A 25166-nucleotide genomic window follows, 5' to 3' on the forward strand; every position below is an offset into this window, starting at 1 on the left:
CACGTGTGTTAGATTCAAACATAAACGGGTGCGCTGACTATCCAATGCATCGTGCCGATCATAGTCGGCTCCAATGACCTTTATCTTGGCAAGATACTTATTTGTGTTCCTCCTGTTCTTGGGGAAAGGCCATGGGGTCATTAAAATCAAAAGGGTTCATGGTACAATGACAGTTTTCAGCATGTTTTATGGCCATAAATGCCTGGATGTTGTGTGCAAGTATGCATTTTGCCTGGATGGTGGCAGGAGGGGCCAAGAGGTCAAAACATTACAATTGAACCATTGGGAACCACAACAATTCACAGAAAATGTCATGGAAATATCTGGACGTTAGAGCAGATTTGGAAATATCTTTCTATGGGACCAAAGCGTTACTCAAGGGGAAAGTTTATCCTGACTATTGTGATAAAAGGCAATGGGGGTCACTGAAATCAATGAGGATCTTCCCCTGGGGACCACAAATATCCTTACTTAACACTATGACAAACTGACCAGTAGGTTTGCGAACTCAGGCCAAGGATTAAAATGTTTCAAGGGAAATCTGTGTTCACAATCTGCACATGTTAATGCCTCTCAAGAAAAATATGCAAGTCATCACTATGTTTGCATAACCTGCATCCAATGAATTATTTATTATATGACTTATATCTGCAGTATTTCTTCATAAACATCTGAAAAAACACACTATGACACAGTGTGACCCTGTTATCCTGCACATGCAATGACCGTTGCAAGTACACTCCTGAAACATTCAAACGCAGAGAAAATACACAAACCGTACTTTCATTTGTGCAACTGGGCTGACTTCAACTTTGGGACACACATGCAATTTTCAAATCAAACATGCATTAATGATGACAAGCGTTCCAACATTTGTCATCTGCGGGTACATTTGGACAGTAAAATTACCCTCAGCTCGCATGCAAAAAGCTGTACCCTCTCTTGATTGTAAGCTTTTTGCCCTGGCTTTGCTTCCTAAGACGTCAGTCGCACTACAGCTCGAATGCGTATGATTTCCCAATTAGTTTAACGCGATTATAATCACTCAGTGTTGCCTTTAGTGACAGATTCAATCTAACTTCAAACTGAGATTCCGCCCCACCTCTAACATCACACAAAGCATCCACACCTGGGCAGAGCAAACTTGGTGTCACCTTGGTGTCCATTATTCAAATCCCTCCTCCTCCTATTTTCATAAATTTCCACAGTAAAGGACTACTCTGTTCCCCGACTGGAGTTTGTCCACAGATACACTGAAGATCCTCCTTTTCTGTCTTGGATCTGTATACAGGTGAGACTGCTTGTACAGGGTCGTGTATATGCAGTGTGTGTAATACTGGGATGCATTCAGATGAGATGGATTTAGGGTCCAGTATGTACTTTTAATTGCTGATGTGTTGTATGGATTCATGCTCTGGTCAATTTAAACACCTTGCCTAAGGTACAAAATGAAACTATAACTCAGTTTCTTGCTGAAACTGATAGTCTTGACATATAGATGGGAGGTAAAAATTGCTTTTTTTTAAAAACTATTTATCACAAAATTTCACTATCCTTCTATATCCTCCCCATACCCGAGGGATCATGTGGTACCAATGCAAAGCAAAAATGTGCTCTTACTCATTTCTGTTTGATTAATACTGTTGGCTGCTAAATAAACATGTATTAAAGGAACCCTCAGAGTATAAAGATAATAGCCGTCTTCCACTGGCTGTTGGGAAATGAGCAGAAAGCAGGAGACTGCAGCAGTGTTCAGTGAGGAGCTCTCTCTGAGGAAGCACTGCTCTGCCAGCTGTAATAAATTGGCTGTTTATTACGTTACAGGAAATTAAACAGTGGCCCAGGAAAGGCTGCACGTTCAATTTAAACTCCTGAAGAGAGGAAGAGGTTTAAAGGGCCAATGAAGTCATTCCTCCAAAGGAGAGTGAGATCCCTCAGAAAAAAAGCCTTTGTCTTGCTGATTGCCTCTGCTGCCTTTTATTTCTTTTAATGTCAAATTTGCTCTCTTATCTTAATCCTCATTAACAGAGTTCTCCTGCTCAAGTCTGATCTCCGCTAATGACTTAAAGGAGCCAAATGAAACACTTAGACTCGCTGTTGAGCTCACCCTTCATCGCTCCCTTTGAGGACTCCATGTCAAGGAGAACAAACAACGTTCTGATGATAACTGCTGATGATAAGTCAAACAGCAGCACTGCTACTATAGCAGAATTACGTTTTCTCTATCGTCAAGGACACAAAAATGATTTCATATTTTTGACATACATTATGGGCACACGGCGAGTAATGCACATAAAGAAGAGACATGAAATTCTGTCTTAAAGGTAAATGAGAATTTGTGTCACAGGTGAAAGCTTTATCATTGAAAGCGAGGGGGAAAGAGAGACAGTAAGTGGTCAGAGGAGGCACTGCATGAGCATTATCGATTGTCACGAATGCCCCCAACGGCCCCCCCTCCCATTTCTCAACATTTTCAGGAAGAAAGCATAAGGGAAGCAGCAAGGTGGTTTACTTCATCTGAAAGTCATTATTATTGTCACATTTATCTGCTCGGATGTGAGTAACTCTGATCACCTGCGAGGATCACGAGGAAAAAGGAAGGAAGGCAGGAGAGACTACGAGTCAATACGAGACAAAAGCAGACAGGCGGATGCTGTCACATCAACAACGTCCAGGTCCAAAGTTATTCTGCTGAACGACCGGCGCAGGCAGACTTCTGTCACTGTAAGCCTGCGTATGCGTCACCAGCCACTGACTGCTTTGGGCTGGGCCAGTGTGGACGAGGTAAACAAACCGCCTGTGGATGTGCTGCGCAGAGCTTCAAGATAGCAGAGAGCCTCACATGCATGGGTAGTTAAGTAGTTTTACTTTTAGGTCCATTATCCATGCTTTTCAACAGAACACCTTGCTTAATATTATCATAAATTATTCACAGTTTGTGCCTTAAATAAACACATTTGTAGCACAGATGCAGATTAAGTTGTTTACCCCGTATAATCACACGGGGAAATAAGTGGTTGTGTTTCAGTGTGTTGTACTAATCATTCTGAGTGCGCCGCTTTAGCAGGCAACACAGCACAGCAGTTTTGTACTACATTATTCAAAGCCCGCTTACACACACTCCAACCTCTTTGCGAATGTCCAGGATGTAATGAATAGACCTAACTGGAATGTAAGTAAGTGACCAGCGAAGGACAAATCATTAAGTGAGCTTTTCAAATGGTAGATTGGCTGGAATTTCACTGTGTGTGATGCAGTGGATGAAAATAAACACACCCCCCACCCCCCCACCTTCTGGCCTCAACTCAGTTTAGGTATTAAGAGTGCAATTTGGTGGGTTTTTGCCTCAGAATTTTCCATATTTGTCCATGCGTTTCACTTTAAAATAAGAAAGAGAGGAATTACATATCGCTAAATTAATGTTAATCCATCAAATTACCTCCTGCTCACAGTTCTGTTGCGAGAGTTGTCCAGCTGGCAAAATATTTGCCAAGATTAAATTTAAACTATAACTTCATGCATTTACATTGTCTTTTCTCTCTTTCAATCACTGTATTTCTAACTCTCAGTCATCTTTGTTATTCCATGCTTCTCTTTTCTGTTAATATTCTCTCCAGTTTTGTGCATTTTTCAATTTATTTCTCTTTTTTCCCTCCATCCTCTCCTGCTATGATGACAAAATGATTGCCGATCCACAAAGGAGATCCTCATCTACTTTATTACACAGGTAAAAAAATAAAATAAAATAAAAAAGGCAGGTTATTCCATCACTGTTCACTCTCTGCTCCCATGGACCAAAGTAAAAATAATGATGATGATTTTGTTATTTTTTTTAGTCAGAATAACAAGAAAGCCATTCAATATTAATCCGTCTTTTAGGGTGGTTGTAGAGTGGGCTGTACATGCGGAGCCTCAGTGGAGGACGGAAGAATGTAGAATTGAAAAGCTGGTCATGAATAAATATGACACCACATTTTTCCTTCTCCTTATCGAGGTTGCCCAGAGAGAGGTGGAAAAGGAAGCACACTGATTACTGCAACTGCTGCTGACTCTCTGACAGCAGATGTCTTGTTGATGATAGGGCACATAACTACATGAAGGCAAAATACAAATCTGTTGAGAGTTAGCACACAACCTCACAGCGCTGTGGTTGTAGTATTAACTGGACATTTAGGCCTATGATTCTTCTTAAGTACAGTCATAATGTTCAGCGTCTCAATGAAGACGCTGAACGTCATCTCTGGATTCTGGACCTCTGGTTGTGAACTTGCAGTCTGTATATTTTTGGAGTGGCGCTGGTACGACTGGTGCACCGCTGAGAATGTGCAACATCATGTAGCACATTTGCTGTGCTACATGTTAGCACGCTCCGCTGGGTGCATTCTTGCTGAATTTCAATTAACATAATCTTATTTATTTTTTTTATTTTTTTTTTGCCCCACAGATATCAGTTCAAAAGCAGAAACAGACAGATTTAAACATCCACATTTAAAAACAGCCATCTTGCAAAAAAAAAAAAAAAAGCATCTAGATAATGCTCATGTGCATCTGCCATGATGATCTCCTGCTGCGTCAGAGAGGCTTAACAGGAACTAATTGTACTTTGTGGGATTGAATGAGTAAAAAAAGAGGAGGAGAAAAATGACACAGGTAGACACATGGAGATGGGCTCCTTCTGCTGGATGAATTGTTTGAAATAATAATAGTGTTTAATGCTCAGGCAGGTCCTTTTGTGGAGGGGAGTAATATAAACCCTGTTGGGCTTTGCAGCGTTCCTCTAAGGGCTATTCTCAGCACACTGTGACGCTCATCAGCTTCTTCTGCTTCTCTGCACACCCTCACTACCACAAACTCACAGGCACTCCCATGCACCCAGCTCATGCATTCTCTGGCTTTGTTTATGTTTTTGTTTTTGTCGCCCTTTTTTTTTCTCCTCTCCCCAATCTCTCCCAGGTGATTGAACAAGAGATTACAGATTGCTGTCTTTAGCCGGGAGGAGCGAAGGGAGCACTATGCAGCAGTCACCACAGCTTAAAAAGAGGTCCAATAGTCAGTGCAAACTGGAAATTGCAGTATTTTTATACTATGCAGACAAATCAGTCAGAGTAAGTAATGTTAGCTGAAACGTATTCCTTGCTAGCAATCATTTAGACAACCAAAGAAAGGTGTAGCGTATGCTGGTGGCTTTCACCTTTGAGTGATGTTTGGCAATCGGATAACATACTGTCTGAGGAGGGACTGCATGAATACCAAGCAGACAAACTGACATCTCACTTAAATCAGTGTCAATCTGACTGACACACCTGGATGGTGAGACGCATCGTGTGTGTATATTTTTACTGGATGTACTGCAGAGGCATGTCACAGTGATTGACCTCATCTGCAAAAAATCTCCTCTCACCAGCTCTGTTTTGCTGGAGATCATAAATAAGACGGAGGCGTGTATTTTAACCCTCGTCCCTCCTGATGACCAAGCTGCCTCCCATGCTGATGTGTAGTGCACTCCAGGCGGGTCTTCATGATCTACTGAACACTTCTCCGTCTTTATTTCTGTTAATCTAGCTGAGCCTCCGACTAGAATGATGTCTGTCCCAGGGAGATGACGGGATGAGGCACCAAAACTTCTTACTAATGGGAATTCAAGTTATGTAATACATGTAATATATGTAATACGACAGAAATCTAGCCCAGTTTTGAGGCGATTTTGTCATGGCCGACGAATTACCAGCGTCATGGCTGAACATGAAAGACAATCAAGCGTCTATACTCGTGTAGTGTGACATGCTTAATGACCTGTTGTGCAGCTTCTGGGATGCCCCATGACACCCCAATGAATAGTCAGCGTGTCAGAACTTTCTGTCTTAACATGTCTAGTGTGACATCTCCCATGATATGTTCCTTAACATTGACCAGTCAGGTGCTTTCTCCAGAGCACAGCCAGGTAAACATGGCGAAGAGGAGGAGGAGGAGGGATGCTGACGTTGCTGATGTCAGGTGGGACAACGAAACAGAAGAAAAGTTGGCTGCCCTCTCTGTGTGACCTCAGAGCGCATCCGCAGCTGTTTTTTCTCTTTTCTTCTCTTTTTTCACAACACAAGACCAAAGCTTATGTCGCCATGATGGACAGTTGCTTCCCCCACCTCCCAGATGACCTCTGGACTTGCGTGTGATTGTGAAATAAGATGTGCCATGATTGGTCAGGGTCCAACGTGTAGTCTTGTCTGACCAAGACGCAGCAAGCGTTTTTGTGACTGTGATCGTTAGATCTAACACGGTGAACATCGTCAAAGACAAAAATATTGTGTAGTCTGATCCCGGCATAAAAGACACAGTTCACAAGTAAGAGGTTGTCCAAAACGAACCCATCACTGCGTACGTGTCATATGATCAGTGGAATAATGGGAGTTTCAAATGCCAGCAATTACGTGCATATGGCAAATATGAAATAACTGTTATGCTTGAAGATAGCTAGTTTGCGTGACATGTTGTCCAACCTCATCAGAAATCAAGAGTTTATAGCTGTCCTAACAGCTACAACTGAAGGTGGAGTGAAAGTCGGGCAACATAGAGAGGGAGGGAGATGTATCATTTAAATATGGGGATAACAGTGCATACTTTCAGACAGCCTCTCCTGCAGGCAGTCGGGCTGTTGCACTCGGTTGTTCACATGAAAAGTGACTGAATGAAAAACAGATGAGTTCAAATCCAAGCAGTGAAGTGGGCATGAATGTTGTCTGTTAGGGAAAGTCAAAGAAACTGCCAGACACAGCTGAGGGGGTGTTTGAAGCTAATCGTACTATTAGCTCGTATTTCTCCTTGTTGTGTTTGTGTCCACAGCTTGAAATATGTTCACACGCACCACAGGCCTGGCTGTGCTGTGTATACTAAAGCTGCTGCTGCTGTCACTACATTAAGCTTTAACTCCAGCTTATACAATTAGGCGCACCACTTCCTTTAGCTTCTTCAAATTCTCATCCCTACTTGGAATGTAAATCTATACATCAGTGCTCCTAATCCTTGATCTCAACACCAATGTAGTGAGCAGGTATGTGCCGTATCTCTGATCCGACCAGGCCAACTCAAAGGACAGTCTTAATCATTAGACTGCAAGCTAGATTAATAGCGCTGTAGAGTATTACCATCCTGAAACTCAGATGAGAGCGGGAGGATGGTTCTGTAATGAGGCATCTATCTAAGTGCCCCTGTTATATCTGTTTTATCCATTTTATCTGTGGACAAGAAGCGAAGAGGTATTTTCTCATGTCTCCTGTGAATATGGAAGGTAAGATTCACTGAATATGTGTCTGTCTCTGCCTCATTAATGGGCACATTCCCAATTAGGGAAACTGAGACTCATCAAAAGCTAGATATAGGACTGAACTGTTCCTTTCCTCTAACGCCTCCTTTCTTTCTCTGCCTTTCTTCTTCCATTGAAATCCTGCTATTCCTCTTATAGACAAAGCACCAACCAGCAGCATTTTTTAAAATGCCACACTTGCATCAAAGTGACACTTTTCTTTCCGTGTTGTTGAGAGTCAGCGTTATTTGGATTTAGCCGAGCACCTGAGGCTAATGCCATCACAGCGGAGAACTCTGTCACTGAGCACTTCTGGACAAGATACACTCGGCTGGATGAGTCACCTCAAGACGGAGTGCAACAACCATTTTATTCTCAATTGCCGTCCTTGCTCTTACTGTGGTTTATGCACACTAGAAAATAATTATCGAGAGGATCTTTCGGGAGATAATGCACTATAAATATACTGCATAGATGCTAACGGACACTTAAACAATAAAGTGATTGTGGAGGATTTAGTGGCATCTAGCAGTGAGGTGGCAACCAACCAACTACCCCTTGCCTCACCTCTACCTTTCAAAGCATGTGCAAGAACCGATGGAGGCGGCTACACTTGCGAAAAACGCAAAAGGTTCCTGCCAGCATTTGGTTTGTCCATTCTGGGCTACTGTAGAAACATGGCAGACCCGCTCTACAGCTATAAAGAACTAATTCTAGTGTAAAAATAACACAACAAGTCTTATTTTCAGGTGATTAAACATTAATGAAAATATACTTTTTAACATTATATTCCATTTATTCTATATTCTGCCAGTTTATCCCTCATAAACTCACTGGTCCTTGAAGTGGAACTGAATTAAATTACCGCTATTTGTAGAATGAAATATAACCTATGAAACCAGTCAGTTTTCAACATTTTAAAATGGGATACAACTGTTTTTGGACATATTAGTGAAAAAAGGCTTCAAGCTGTTGTATTTCCCAGCAGCACTTGACTGAAAGCCAGTGTTGTTAGAATGTGTTTGTCAAATTCCATGGTGCACGACTGGAGCACGTCTTGGCCATATCGATTAGTTTTGGTAGTGGCCTTGCAGAACAGGGAGTTGTTGTCTCCTGTTTCTGTAATGATGCCATATTTGTATTTGATTGTTCCAAAACAGCATTTAGTAATTTATTACTTTTATCGACCTGGATCAGCTAATGAGGCACGTCAACAACATTGTCCAGGTTCTGGTGGTTGAGTGGTTGATCACAGCGACTGGGAGGCTAATTGTGAAGTCATTTGTATTGAGCAGCCATTGGTTCTCCTTTGCCAATGTCCAATATAAATGCGACTTTTCAAACAGTAAGATGTAGAAAATACTATGGATGGGGTGTTATCCAACACTGAAATGATGTTGTCTACTAATGACTTTTAATTGCTGTATTGCTCTCACATTTGCTGTCACATTTTCAAAAATCCTGTAAGTTTTAAATGTTTTTCCAGCTTTGTGAGCGACTGAATCATCACAAATTATATGCTAAATAACTAATTATGTCTTACAGCGTGAGGATGAAATACATTAGTCCTTCCCTTTGACTTGACTTTTACTGTGCACCTCTCAAACGGCCAATTTGGACATGAATTTCCACCAGTGCACACTTGTATTTACCAGTTTTGCTGAGTTTGGGAGCTAACTAATGTCACTGCAGAGAAGCAGAAAAGAGAGGAGAAACAGGGGGCTTTAATGCTAAGGCTCTGTGCTGTCACCTTCCGAAAAATCTCCAATGACGAGGCTGGCTCATAGTCGCACGAGAGGCCTAGTTTTAACACCCCATCCAAAAACTTGAGACACCCTTAATCATTTATTGACTTCGTTGTTTAGCAGCGGTTTCACTGCTTGCTCTTGTCTCGGTGGGACAGAATTGGGGAGATGGAGTAAGATCTGCTGTCTCAGAGAAACTGGATATTATTTGAACAGAGCAGAAGCCATCGGCAGTGTCTGGGAAAAGGGGATGAGATTACAAAGTGCTGTGTGACTTGGACAACTCTTGTCCTAAGGCTTGTTCAAACTGATTTGTACTGCACAGTGCTCTGGAGAGATTGGGCTAGAGAGACACTTTTTGTCTCGTCCAAAGTCTGCGTGTCATCCATATCAAAACAGCGCAAAGCAGTGGCGTGAGAGAGAGAAATGTGTTTAGTGCTATTGGCATGTAACAAAAGGTTTCTGATAAGCATGGTGCAAACAAATGGCTGTTAGATAGTAATAGATATTGGTTTGGAGGTCTGAGTGCAAGAGAGACTCTGAAAGTAGTTTTTCAGCGCTTTTTTTTTTTTTTTTTCTGGGGGTGTGCTGTCGATGTGTACAGTATGTTAATGAATATGAATCAAATTCTAATCAGGGCTAAAGAGAGGATCTTATCATAGCCCAATGAGAGGCTTATCAATATCCCAGCTTCAAAGGAGAGGGCTAACCGCATGGGCCTGAGAAATATCTTCAAATTACTGCAGTTGTATCAAGGAGTAGCCCTCCTAATGAAGGAACGAGGCATAGGGTAAATAATAAAACCGTCCGACATCAAATAAGGAATGGATTTTCTACCCTTGGCATGATTTTTGGTATTTTTCCTACATCAGAATACACTATGTCTGACTTGCAAATGTGTTTGGGCTTGTCAATATTATCAACTGATTTTCTTTAGTGAGCCGAGCACACCATAGAGCAGTTTTGAAGAAATTACATATAATATCTTGCTCGCGCCAGACTCTTCTGACTGCTCACACAACACTCTGACAGTCACATAGAGATCTGAGGATAGCTTAATTGAGCATACTTGAGCATACCGCAACATACTTGAGCTCCAATTATGCCCTTTTTTGTTCTGTCAGCTTCGACTGTTAATAGCTTAGCTTATTGTTCATTATAACCACAGGTTCAGCTTTCATTTGAATTTAGTGAAAAGCAGATTTAAACTTCTCACATAAGTGCATGAGTAAATTCACTTTGAAGTCAAACTCCTATCTTTTTAGCAAGTAATCTTTTTGATTTGCACACACACACATATTCCGGTGGAACTCGCAAGATGAAAGGAAAGGTAGCTGCTTGTCAAAAACTATTAATGTGGGAGTAAAAGTAATTATATTGGCATGTCTTTGAAAATCAGACACATTGTCGTGAAGTGCTTCCAGTGGATGCAGTTGCCTGTATCTGCTTGTAGGGTGTTGCATTTGGTTGAAAAGTTAATAAAGGAGCCAAGCTATGAGTATGAAAAAGAGAGTGAGAAGAAGGTCAAATAGCTCTGACTTGAATACAGAAGCATGATAGAGTGGGATCATTTACTAGCTTCCATCTCCCATGAATATAACCTACGCTGTGAAAACAGCGATTCGCAGTATGTCACTAAGTCCACATCAGAGATGAATTATTCTGCATGGCATTGCAATCAGGAATTACATGTTTCATTTCAGATAAGCCAAGCAAATCAATAATCCAAGACCTGCAATAGAATTTAAATCACGCATAGTATAGCTTGATGACTGGCAATTTAAACAGACAACTGCAGCATTTTAAAAATGTATAAGTGGCTGCTGAGAGCCGTATTGAATGTCCGGTTGGTTATCTATTCCCACAGCACACCAGGAAGCAAACAGCGAAATCAGGTCAGGCAGTGACACAGGCAGCCGGCCAGCGGATATTCACCGGTCATTGTAAATGGTTGGAGTTTGTGTGTGGGATTGTGTGTTCAGTAAATCTGTTATATCTCCAGGTAACCACCTCTACAGCTCATTATATGTCTTGTTGCCACAACTAAAATCCAGTGTGTCATCACCTAGTTGTCTGTGTTTGTTTTGCATGATGTTTAAACCCATGCAACATAAATTAATAGGTAACATTTTCTTGTATATCTCAGTCTGCAGACATTAAGAAGAAGAAAACTTTTTTTAAATTTGCTAAAGGTTAGATTGGGGTTACATCTCCATCTAAAATGCAGATTCAAGACTAACTTGGTAGCAGATTGTGAATTAAAATACATTAAAATTATAAAACAACAAAGCTGGGCTGCCGTATGAGTCCATCATCTGTTTTATTCGACATGTTTTCACTTTGTCACGTCCATAAAGTCTGCACTGAATGTTAACCATCTTCTTCTAACAATATTAGAGCACTACAGCCCTGAACAGATGCTGTCTTTGTTTAAACAGGAAATCCACTAGAAATGAGACTCTTTAAAAAATAGTTTAAAATTTTGTGTCCAGTTAGATGACAAATCAATACTAATCTCATATCTGTCTGCTAAATATGACGCTGCAGCCAGGAAACCATTTAGCTTAGCTTAAAGACTGGAAACGAGGGCAAACAGCCAGCCTGGCTCTGATGGAAGGTTAAAAAAAAAAATCAACCTGCACCTCCAAAGCTCAATAATTAAGGCATTACATCTCACTTGTGTAATAACTGTGTAAATACGAAACATTACAGCTTTCAGCACTATTTCTTGGCCTGGAGTATTGATGGAGATGGCAGGAGGTGACTGTTAGTCACTGCTCGCAAAGCAAACCCTCCCTCCCAGCTGTTGCTTCATAGTTGAGACAGATACGAGGGCGGTATTGATCTTCTTGCTTAACTCTCAGCAATAAAGTGTGTTTTCTCAAAATTCTAGCTCTTCCTTTCAGTGTGGAACTTGAAACCCAAAGATTAAACACTTAATTTATTTAGACAACTACACAAAATGCATATTTGAACGCTTCCCACGCAGAGTTTACTTGAATTATTCACTGTTAGTACATGTGCTTCCTCTGTGAAAAACCTACCTTGAGAAACCTTTGAAGTTCATCGATCAGATGGGCCGAAAACTCTGATAACTTCATTGTTAGTGAGGTCACACATGCACACAGAGGAGCAGCTGTCTCATTGGCTACTTATCACCATGACATCAAGACATTCCAGTGGACAAGACGGCTGTCAAGTTGATTTTGTCCACGTTGACATTGTGCAATGAGGGACGTCTGCTGCAAAACAATCAGAGGAGGAACACTGGCTGAGGCCCAGAGAAATAATACCGTTTGAGGTTGTTTTTCATTCCGAGATCATGGAGCGTGTCTCCTCTGATATTCCCTTCACTCATTCACTGATGTGTTCATTTATTTATGGATCTGGCTAAGCAACCGACAGAGAATTCACATCAGCCTTCCTCATGAGGAGCCCTGTCACATCTACATATTTTTAATAGCTCATAACTCAAACAGTCCTGGCTTGACATATCCCATCAAAAAGATGCAACACTTCGTCTGACATCTAACTTTCTCCTTAAAACCTTTGGATGTGAGTCCCATTAACCCTTCCCGTCCCCCCGTCCAGATGTTTGTCACTTCGATGTACATTATAATGACCTTCAAGTGCATTCAAATAAATAGTCTGCCATTGATTTTGATGTAAGATCTATACAGCAGCCTGTCAAAATGTCTTTGGCGAGATGGAATCTATAAAGAAGTATTGGATTACTCTGACTGTTTCCCTATTGTTATTGATTATTTGGACAATAACAGCCATATGCCATTAACTGTAGCCCAAGTAGGTGAAGTATACTGTCCATAACTATCCCACCATAGCTGGTCCGTTGCCATTTACATATATTCCTCCTCCTCTGGCCTGGAGGATAAAACAGTTTTAACAGCCAAATGAATCAGGGACGCAACAGCTTCCTGCCAGCTTTGATTTCAAGTCAATATTTACTCCCAAGATTGAGGGAAGTAAAAAGCAGCAGCAGCTATTAAAACAGAGGATTTAGCATTGGCACTTAAGACACACTTGCTTCCTCAAAAATACAGGGGTGACAACGAAAAAGCTGAATATGCAAAAAGTCACAAAGCCAAAATGAAAACAAGCTGTATACAGTAAATCACTGAAGACAGAGTGAACAAAATGAGACCTGTACCTGCGATGTCATCCAATAAAACTCATATGATGGAGGTCCTGTTTGGTTTATCCTAACAACCAGGTTTTCAGCTTCAAGACTACTACAGTGGGCTCTGTACACTGTATGAGTACAGTATACAGGATGTACACCTTGAAGGGACAAAATCTGTTGTTTTTGTCAAAGTCAGAGCCAAACTTTGAAGATTTTCATGACATCAAACCTTGTTTATCACAGCAACTATGGTCATGGAGTCCGCTCTTTAGCAGTGATAGGAAATGCAATGTCTGTCAACGCTGGTAGCGCTGATTGTAATCGGTGCATCTACAAACAAAACTTGTGGTCATTTTTTCGCGTTTCGTCGGCAGATCATTTAAGATTTTTGCAAGGGAGCAATGGAAAAAGAAGGAGCAGCTACGGTGAGCTGGTAGATGAAGAGCTGCAGGCGACAGGCTGCACACCTCCAACTGCTCAGCAAGGTAACAGACTTTCCTGTGAAGCTTTGCAGAAAGTTCATTGAGGAAGATCTTTTCCTTCACATTCTGAATTCATTTTTCTGTGGGTAAATTTTTGTAACTTCTTCTTGTTCTGATCTTCTCCTTCACTTCCACTTTCCACACTGTCAACGTCCCTACATTTAAAATTCTGACGTCACCATCGACCTCACACCAGGTGGCTCTTGAATATTTTTCTCTAAACATCATTGCAATTCTGTCAGTCTGTCTCTAAGAACTAGAGCCCACCACCTCCCCATCACCACCATTAGCCCCGGGATGCTCCAAGAGATTCAACCGAGGTTTTCCATCAACCACCTGCCGGCTTTACTCCACCAGCACCAGCATTAAGACTCCAGGGGATCCTTTCCTATCTCTTATCTTCATACGGGCCTATGATTAATGAAGAAGCTTCACATCGATGGCTCTAATCGCCAAAGCCTCTCTCTGTTGCTAACCTCAATGCTGTAACACAATTCCAATTGATTTCTCCCTGCTGTGCATGTAAGTTAATGCAGCGTCTTGCCAAATTACACAAAAATGTGAGCGCATATATAGACACATATATATGCGTGTATACACACACGAATATACATATACATACATACACACACACACACACGTATATGTGTGTGTGTGTGTGTGTGTGTGTGTGTGTGTGTGTATGTATATTATATATATATATATGCATGCACACATATACATATATATGTGGTTAGTTAGAATTACATTACATTAACATTTTACAAATCAACGTTTCCATGCCTTTTGTGCTTTTATATGCAACTAATGCCACCGTGTGCACACACACACACACACACACACCTCTACAACATCTAACTACAAGGGCCACAATTGAAATGAGTCTTGTGACTTTCTTGCGTTAGCCTTTATGTTCTTTTAATTGTGCATGTTAAAATGGATTGTCAACCTAACAAACAAACAACATTTAATTGCTGCACTATCCACATCGTGATATATGCACAGCTTTGTAACAGGAGGCAAGTGTTGACAATATTTACAACGAGGGGGAGTTAAAAGTGATTGATCGAAGAGGAACAAGATTTCATTACCTCATCTTTAATCTCAGTAAATTACCAGAAGCCGGTGAAAAACCACAGAGAGCCTGTTTTGCTTTAAAAGCTTTTTCCACAAACAAGTCATGAAACACTGTAAAGTAATAATAGTCAATGTCACATGAACATTGTCCACTTACACTCATAATACCCTGAAATTGTTCCCTTTCCATCACCACTCTTTTATTGTGTGTGTGAAGGAGAAAAGCACAAGGTACTGACATGCAGCAGCATAGACTGCTGAATATATCTAAGAAAATACACAAACATGTAGGGCTGGGCGATATGGCTGAAAACTGTATCACGATATAAATGTTTTATATCGGTCGATATCGATAATTAGTGGTATTCTTAAATTTAAATAAAAGTCTAGAATCACAATGAACACTTAACAATTATCTCTATACATTAAGGTGCAAAAATAAAGAATACGTAACAAATGCTTAATAAAGTGTAACAAAATAGTGCAAAGTGTAAAAATGTAAACATAGAGAAGCCTGAGAACTTTTTTTCAGCAGGTTTAGTGCCAGGAAGTTCACAAGCTGATTCACAATTTACAGACCACATTGGTCGGACTACGGTCCGACTCTCGCTGCAGCACTCATTTTCTATTTCTCTTCTCACTCCACACAAAGAATCAAACACGAGACAACGAGATGGCGCAACCAAACTTGATACTGTTCCATGATTGGCTGTTAGTGTGCCACCCCCACTGATCAGTGATTACTCCCTATGTTGCTAGGTTACAAAAGAGTAAGTGCCTTTGTTCATGCAACCAACCTCGCTTTGCAACTTCTGGTTTCTTTCGGTGAAGAAAAAAAAAATCTAGAATGTTTTATCGAACACATTTTTTATTGATATTGATTACGTGTCTATCACGATACATATCATTATTGTTTTATCGCCCAGCCCTACATACATGTGTCTGGGTTTTGGAAATTAATAATGCAGTCGCAACACATACCGTATATACAGAAAAAATATATTGTGTGTATATGAGCACTGGATTATAACTAATGGTGTCCGGGGAAGAAGCCGTAGAAACAACCAATGTCATATGTACCTGAGAGAGGATCATCCATCAAACACTATGGACGAAGCCAGTCAAGATGTATGACACTACATCATGTTACCCTGAGTTCAGAGAATCACTGCTAGCTCGTATGTCATGTGACGCCTCGCCCACCCACCATCCCACTGCATGCTTCAACAGCCAGCGCCCCTTCTGCACTGTTTAATCAGATTAATACACGTTGTCGCTGTGTCTTACGGAAAGAGCACAAATTATTTGTAGTGTTATTGAACAGTAAACAAGCACTCTTCAAACACAGAGCTGTCTAACCACGACGCCTCACGTGTGACTTCGTGGGAGCGCAATCGTTTCATCTCCTTTTATTCAAAGAGCCACCGTATGGGAATCTGACAGGAGTGAATTTTGAGATGCTATGACTTTAATCTGTTGCAACCACACAAACATCGGTTGACCTTAATTTCTGCACTTATAACGCTCGGCGCTGCGAGGTATTAGAGCTGCATCCTTGTTCTTTTTGCTCTCTCTCTCTCTCTCTCTCTCTCTCTCTCTCTTTCTGACTCTCTGTAACCCACTGCCCATCATTTGTCTTGCCAAAAGTAGAGGGTAGACAGGTTAATGGAAGAATGCTGGTGGGTGGTGTGCTTGTGTGTATGATTACTGAAATTGTGTGCAGGAAGTCTCCGACCTGTTTCACACAGCGCTTTGTGTGTTTTTTCAACACTGAAGTATGAAGTCAATAATATCTGAACCTGACATACAGTAGTAGGTCCGTCCACCTTTCAGTCAGTTATTCATCATATAAACCTGGATGTCCTTCAGAATGCAGAGATGAGAACACGACTGTCACACAAAGAACAGCAGATTTACTTTCTTTAATATTTTTCTCAGCTTATTTAACCTATTTACTAGACAGCCGATACAGTATAATGGAAAGGCAGAAAGAGTAAAACTGCACCTGGTGTCTTTTTCCTGTTTTCATCACCGCATAGAATGAGATGGTGCACAAGAGAGAGGAAATTGGCTGCAACTGACAGAAATAATGATCTGAAATGGAAATTTTAAAAAGAAATGAATCGAGTAACACCTGGTATTTCAAAAGCAAACTGTGCACTGGGATGGCAGTTATGTCCTTGCTGGCGTTAGGAACTTCAGAAAGATACTGTTCCACAGTTGAAAAACAATAACGTGCAACAACGCCGACACCTCGCCCGCCACCGGAGGAGGCTGAAAGCAAGGGGCAAATGATTTGACGGTGAGAATGAGAGCTTCATTCAGAATATTTTTAGCGTTCTAGTCTACATCACAGACATACATAATTCTTTTGTGAATGTCAGCTGTAGGTGAAACGGTGCTTGACATTCTAGAAACTGACATTTTTGTCCTTGTGGTAAATAACCACTAAAAGCACGACTAAATGTTGTCAGGGAAACCTGCATTTGAAGTTCAGTTTCATGAGCGCGTCGGTCTGGATGACTTGTCCTCCTTTTCTCTGAGTGACGGGAGGAAAATAAAAAATAAATAGGTGCTCCTGAATAGCTGATTTGATGGTGACACAGTGAAGCATGACCAAAGTTGTCAAACTACTGGGTCATTCCGACTGTGTTTGTGGAATCTGGTTTATTTCGCACGCCCTCGCCGTCAGACAGTACCTATCTAACACGGACAAGAGGGACAGTGACACTCCTTGAGAGAATATTCAATCCTGAATTAATAACAAAATTAGTAAGCAAAATAGCCTGCTGATGTGATACAAGCTTTATACATTTTGTAAGTATTGAGTGAAATATGCAATTACAGCAGCACTTGGCGTGATATCTGTCACAGAAGAGAGCTTAAAAATCAACAAATTCTTGGCAGTGGATAGCAATTCCTCTCGACTAGGCTATTGACAACAACATATCATACTGAAGGGGGCTGAATTAATTACTTGGGTGACTAACTCTCAAAACAAAATCTGATAAAATCAGCAAGCGCATCTGAGGAAAAAAGTCCCTCCTAGCATGTTCGAAGTAGTTTTTATATTTACACTGTAATGTGTGCTCTTCAACTGGCACCAATTTGGCCTTGATTCTTATCTGAAACAAGTTGATTGCGCTTTGTTTTTCCACCCAGAATCACTTGCAGGGAAGGTGTAGTACTGCAGCTGCAGATTCAGTACTATTCAGATACGGTATATGATAAATGTGCTGTATATTGATGAGTGCAGGCGTTCAGCTTGTTGTCTGCTTTCTTCTCTCTTTTTTAATCATCAGCAGGAGTAAAGACACTAGTAGGAAAGGTGTTAACCTCCACTGATCTGTGGCACTAGAACAATTTGGATATTCCCCATGCCGGTACAAAGACTGACAATTCATTCTGTTCACCGAGGAAGGAACATCGATGTGATGTTAATCACTGAAGTCATTTATTTCCCTTAAACTCTGGAGCCAGCTGGAGGCTGCAGCAATAACAGCACTCTGATACCAGTCTCCATAGCTATTCAATCAGGATATTAATTGCCCAGCTATGTCCCCCTGTTATCAATCTCTACCAATCACACTTTATTAAATAAAGATACGATTGCCTTCTGGCACACGCTCACACACAACAGTGGGCTTTATCATTGTGTATCTACAGTCCGCAACTCTGCAGCTCTGGACACATACAGATGATCAACTCAAGACTGATGCATCGCTATCAACACTGAACACACAGTCCAGGCTTTCCAATTAAAATCCCCTTTGTGTTCTTCTTTCCACTGGCATTTGGTGTGTTTAAGTGTATGCCTTTATACACATATGGTCCAGCACGATAACGCTTAAGGTTGAAACCAACATGTCCAGAATACTACTCGATAGTTAATGCTTTAAGGAGCGCTTGCTTACCTCTTCTGATGTGCCCCACTATTTGTTGTTCGTCCTTCCCACATGGGATGACTCATGTGGCTTGTGGGCTGCCGTAGAAACTGTTTTAGGATGGAATTATGATCTTTTTAGATGATCAGATCTACTTTACCGCCTACATATATTATTTGTCAAATACTTTATAAAAACTGACTTCCTTAGGTTTGTTGTGTAACCTTGTTGTGTAACCTTGTAACTGTTCATTTCATGATTTTGGAGTCGTGGAAAATGCTTTATGTTTCAGGTTGTCAATTGAAAAGTGCTCAGAAGACTGGTCTGCAATGAGAATATGTGAGTAATTTGAGGAGTAATATAGCACATTAGTTTTGGTGAACATTTTGTACAGCAGAAGGCCACCACACAGACTCGCTCTATCAACCATATATGGCAGCTGTGACAGTTTCATTGTGTTCATTTTTTTCTGGCTTTTCTCACTTCAGCCACAACCCGACGCTATGAACATCGCAGTGGCTACAGAAGCAGCAATGCAACAAACAACAAAGGAGTAATATCAAAAACGAACTGATGCCTCGGGGTCCTCTGGGTCTCACACAAATCATACAGGGGATTCCTTGGATGCAAGTTAAGACTGCACAACCAGATGGCGTCATTTGTGTTGAGTATGAGGGCTCATATGCAAATATTTTAATATGTGGAACACTACAGGCTTGGAAATATGAGGTTATATATATATATATATATATATAAAGTTTTTGTTCAGTTTGTCAACTCTTCTGACTGAAGGCTAAAAGAAAGTGGGACAGAAACATGTCAAAAAAAAGGTGAGGATGTTCACATCATTATCAGTGAAATTATTTCTCTCAATGTTTCGCATCGCCTTTGAGCACAGACAAAATTGAATGCTAGGATCAAATTAATTGCCTTTGTGCTGTTATCATCCTCCCACAGAATGGCTTTTATCAAAATCATTATCTAATGGCTGAAAAATTCTGGTTAAAGCTCGCACAGCTAGCAACAACTCACTCATATTCTGTCTCATGAAAGCTTAAATGACCCACATCCATTTTCCTCCCACACCCTCGCCTTCCTCAGCGGCACTACAGTTAACATAATGCTGCAGCACATTATCCAACAGAACCCCCGCTGCAGAAAGAGAAAAGGAGCAGATTTGCACCTAATAGCAATGTCAAGGTTCATTCGTCATTATGCTGACCCTCCCACTCACCTTGTATCCATCGATGACCCCATGTCAATCACTGACCAGGTGCATTACTACCCTCTGCAGCCAATCACAACCCAGCCTTTAATTCACTCTAAGGCTGCCCTGCCTTTGAACCTAGCAATTAGGTCATTTAATATGTAATATACTTCTGAATTATGAATAAATGTAAAGCCCTTGTCTCTCGGAGTACCATCATTGAAGTGCTGGTAGTCCAGTTGAATTCTCAAATATTTCTGGTGTGGGTGAGTTTACAGTGTGCCTGTGGCTTAGGAATTAACACAATAAATGCTGTGACTGCAGTCCATGACAGAGTGAAAGGGCAGAAGTAGCACTCTGTGGGTTGTAACCACGGGTTCGCTGTATTACTGTAATTCAGCAAGTGTAAGTGCAGGCAGTTTACAGAGGTCTCATATTATTTATGACTGGGATGCACCTGCATGAGAGTGGCACAAAAACATAAAATGAGAGTCTTACTAACACAAGGTAACTGATTAAACGCTGTTTCCATGTGTTTAAGTACCACTGGAGGTTTTCTGAACCTTTGTGTGATGCAGATTGTGAGGCACATTCTAGACAAGTAAAAGAAATAATACAATATACACTCCATTGAGCTTTTTCACACAGGTGAGCACAGTTGTCATGTTTGACTGCACACGCACAGGCGTATCCTGCAAGTGCGTATACACCTTGTATGTGTGTGTCTAACAGAAGCAGTGGAGACTCAATTGCTAATTTTCTAACAAAGAAAGTCAATAAGAATCAGGTTTATTACCTGGTAGATTTTCACATACAAGGAATCCACCGTGGTATTTTGGTGCTGAACAACAAACATAGTGAGGGGGAAAAATAGTTATGTAAAGGCCACGAATCATAACTGCAAAATAGAAAAATACAATGGAAAAAAATGGAAAAATATATCAAAAAACTGTCAAAACTGTTTTAATGTGAAAAAAATGAAGAGGAAGTTATGTGCAAAAGTCCACAGTGAAGAGCATGAAGAATACGTAATGTGTAATATAACGCAGTGAAGAGTCCATATCAGTAACTCTTTGCTAAATCCCATCCCCCTTAGTTACTGTTGCCGCGCCTGTCAAACAATGAAACAAGAAGTACCACGATTTAAAGGTACAATGTGTAAGATACGGCCACCTGACGAAGGCCACTCCAAACAAATAGGTGGCAATATATCCAGAGAGTAACTGCAATTGGGCTTATGCTTGATTGTAAGTATTTTAAAACAATGTCCTACTTTTTTCCCCACAGGAAACACATTTGAGGATTGTTAGGTAATTGTTAGGTAACTATTAGGTACTGATATACTAACTATTGGCCTTGGATATACTGGCTAATATTGGGTAAAAATTGTACATAGTAAGCTAATTAGTTAGCCATTAGTTAACTAACAACATAATAAGAGCAAGCATCTGGATCTGAAATTCAAAGCCAATGCAGAAGTGTCTTATACCTGCATTTTCTAATGGCGTAATGGTGAGGCCATTGGTTGCAAAAAGAAGTCTGAATTCCCAAATTACAGTCTCACTATTTGTACTAACAGTGTACCGGTAGAGTTCATACTGATACAAACATGTAGGCATGAGGCAACAACATAAGAAGTTGGGGAATAGGTGAGTAACAACCTTGAAAGCTTAAGAGAACTTATGCTATAGGTATTTTTAACTGCTGGGTACCTATTGTATCATTACAGAGTACATGAGCATGGCCAACCTTGAGAGCTGCACACAGGTCATGCACTGGAACATAAACATAAACAGAACAGAACAGAACATAAAACCAATCCTCTTCTACGACATGCTGTGAGGTGTACACCTCACCGTCTACTTACTGTATAACCCTGTGTAACAACAGTGCCAATCCACATACCTGATCCCAGCTAACACTGTGTGAGAGGCTGGTCACAGGGCTGACACATAGAGACAGATGACCCCAGATGCTCGCATTCATTTAGAGTTGCAAATTAACCCAAACTGCATGTTTCTGGACTGTGGGAGGAAGCTGGAGCACCCAGAGAAAACCCACGCAGGTACAGGGAGAGCCTGCAAACTCAAACACAACCAATCCTTCCAAATTCTACACTGTTGCTCAGCAGGTCATTAGAATAGGTACCCTAATTCTACATGTTGTTCCCTTGTGTCTATCCACACATACTGTTCTGGCGCAGTTATTAAACAAAATTACACTACAAATTGGGAAGAAGTAAAAAGTATTACAGAACAATGCTACTATACACTTCAATATTTAGCTACACCTTAGGATTTTAGTTTTCTCCACTGAGAGTACTATTATACTGCTGCCCTGTAGGGACAATTATACTTACTGTTGGAAGGAAGGGGCTGTTTTGAAGTGGACCAGACAGAATTAGGATAAGTGACTGGTGAGTATATGTATTGCTATTCAGTGGACTCATTTCTCACTTAAAATCATGACCATTAGGGACCTCATTTAAGGCTGACTAAAGGTTCATAGTCAGAATCTGAACTTTAAGCTATTATCATGGTAATGGCCAAAAAATCAGAGCCCTGCTTTCAAAAGTCACCAGAAATGAGAGCTTAAAGGCAGCTTTTTAAAAAATTGCATCCCACGGGAATACACCAAGTGAAAAGAGATGACGTGGGGAGAGAGAGAGGCAGGGAGAGGGAGGGAAAAAAGGAAAAACCAGATGAGTTTGGTGTAGATTCTCTCTGTAACTTTAACCTGTCTCTGCCTCTGACTGCTACAGACAATGGGACGTTAGGCATGCTTCTGCCGGTGTCATTGGAAGACTAATGAGATGGCACCAGGCCCATGAATGGCTCATTGGCCTGATGCACATTACTACCTGTAAGTGTTTCTTCATCCCGTTATGGCCGGTCATGCAGCAGATCTTCTACCTGTATCAGAGATTGTGATGAATAACAAAAATGCACAGCATGATGGCCCACAGTATACCATCATTACAACCAAACGTTGAGGCCTTGAAGCCATTTTTCCAACACCCACCTGGTGCATTCAACTGTAACCATTTGCGATTCCAGACACACTGATTTAATTCATTTGCAACCTTGGTCGCAGCACGGGGTGGTGTCATGTTAAAACTCATTGCTACAAGCAAAGTAAGTCAGTGAAAGAAAGGAATTAATTAACAACGCAGGCGACTGATTGATCTTTCCTTCATTGTTAGATATTCTCTGGGTATGACCACAGTAAACATTAAAAAATATTAAATGCATATGTTTAAACTGTGGTCATTTGCATGTTGTACATGTATGATTGAGTGGGTGTCATCCTAATTTACTCTATCACTTAGTGCCATATGTTGAAATGAAATGAAAAACCTACTTTGCTTCATGTCCACTGAGAGCCACAGACACATTTTGACCAATGGACTGCAGCTGAAGAACAAATGTGCACAAATTAAAAACATATAAATATTAATCCTTGTATTATATTAATACATAAATTTCAGCGAAAATAAATGCCTGCATAATTGTGACATTAAGCATCACCTTGACTAATCATATTGGTTGTTTGGGGCTGTAACTTCCTCTTTTCTAAAACTGAGAATTTTATGTGGACAGTTTCAAGATCTCTAATGATTTTCAGTGATTTTGGTGCCTGAACAAAGCTGTTAATGTTTGCTAATTTCTATTAATTCAGGTGAATTCATATCTCCAGCCAACTAAGGTTATACTCGGGTTCTCATTCATGAATAATCAATGATACCTTCCTATTTCAGGCCATCCCAAGAGACCTTTTACCACTCGAGTTTTTAATGTTTCTAGGTTGAATATTCCTCTTTTATTTAATGACTTTCAAGTAGGACTATGATTGATATTTGTCTCATTATTAACACACCAAGCTGGTTTCCAAAAGGAAAATGATGCATATTAATCAGATACAGTACCATACATTATCCATGGCACTCCAAAACCTGTGTTGCCCAGTCCCTGGAAGCTCATCTTGAGGCTAGATATGCTCCTTCAATCCACAGGCATGGAAAGGAGGGCAAAGAGAGAGCAGAGTGAAGCAAAAAAAAAATGGGAACACGCAGCATTGGGTGGTATTTCAGCATGGGATGCCCAGTCAGACTTCGGGGAGGTAATTAATTAACAACAACAACAAAAATGTCCAAGCCGAGACCTCCAGGGGCACCCAAAACTTCCCTCAGATCTCTGTCCAGGAAATGGAAGGCTGGGCTGGGTTTATGTGGAGCGAGGATCCATCCAGAAAGAATAATCCTGGAGATATCAAAAATGCTTCCAGGCCTAAAGGCCGTTTAACAATTTGTGTCACTTTCTTACGTAACAATATCAGAAAAGTATCTCATTCAAGATATGGAAGCTGGGCTTTTGATATGTGCCATAATTAATACAGATGTATGACATCTCACTTGGATATGCAGCTATACGATTAGGAAATGATGCCTTTTCAAATGACACACAATGTGTTGTATTAGTACACGAGCATTTGGTCATGCACTGTGAACATGACTCCATCATATTCAACAACTACAATGAGCATTTGCGACTGAACTGACTGAAATGCTTCAAAAAATGTCAAAAAAAGAGGGAGTTTCTGAGCATTTTTATGAAATATCTGTGAAGATAGCAAAAATGATGATGATCACATGGTCATCTGTGGAGCTGCATGCATTTCTCTCGACAAAGTAAATCAATAACTGTTGGAGGATGTCTGTGCATAATGTAATAATGAGAACATGGACCACAAGGACGGGAAATGCTCGATGTAGAATCAGAGTCAATGACAAGGTCCAGAGCTTAATTAATGATACCACCGCGCGAGGAATAGTGTAGCTCCTACGTGTTCTAAAGATGAACATTGAGCAGAATCTCGCTCTTTTTCACTGTCATGAAGCGGCGGTACTGACATCAGCCGGTCTTATAAAATACGCTTGTCACATATCAAATGGAGAGTTAAGGAGTATAGAGAAAGCCTGATGATGTCTATCTGACACAAAAGGAGACAGGGTGCAATCACTGATAAAGCCTTAGCTTGTGGCGTCCTTTGATGCCTGACCAGCTCTGCAAAATAACAAATCCCTTCAGTCTGAGGCTGCATACTGAGAACCTGTCAACCACTACGTATCTTGAGGACTCTAATAATACATTTAGGAGATGGAGGGTTTGTGGATTTTGCATTGATAAACCAAACTACTGAAATTGTGGCAGCAACATTAGTGAGAGCAGTAAGAGAAAGTAATAACGCTGTGTCCCTTCTCAGTTCTGTGTGATTTGAAGCAAACTTTTAATATATGGTGCCCTTTGTGTAATAGGCAAAAATGGATCACTTAA

The sequence above is a fragment of the Chaetodon auriga genome, chromosome 10, assembly GCF_051107435.1.
Source record: "Chaetodon auriga isolate fChaAug3 chromosome 10, fChaAug3.hap1, whole genome shotgun sequence".
NCBI lineage: Eukaryota > Metazoa > Chordata > Actinopteri > Chaetodontiformes > Chaetodontidae > Chaetodon > Chaetodon auriga.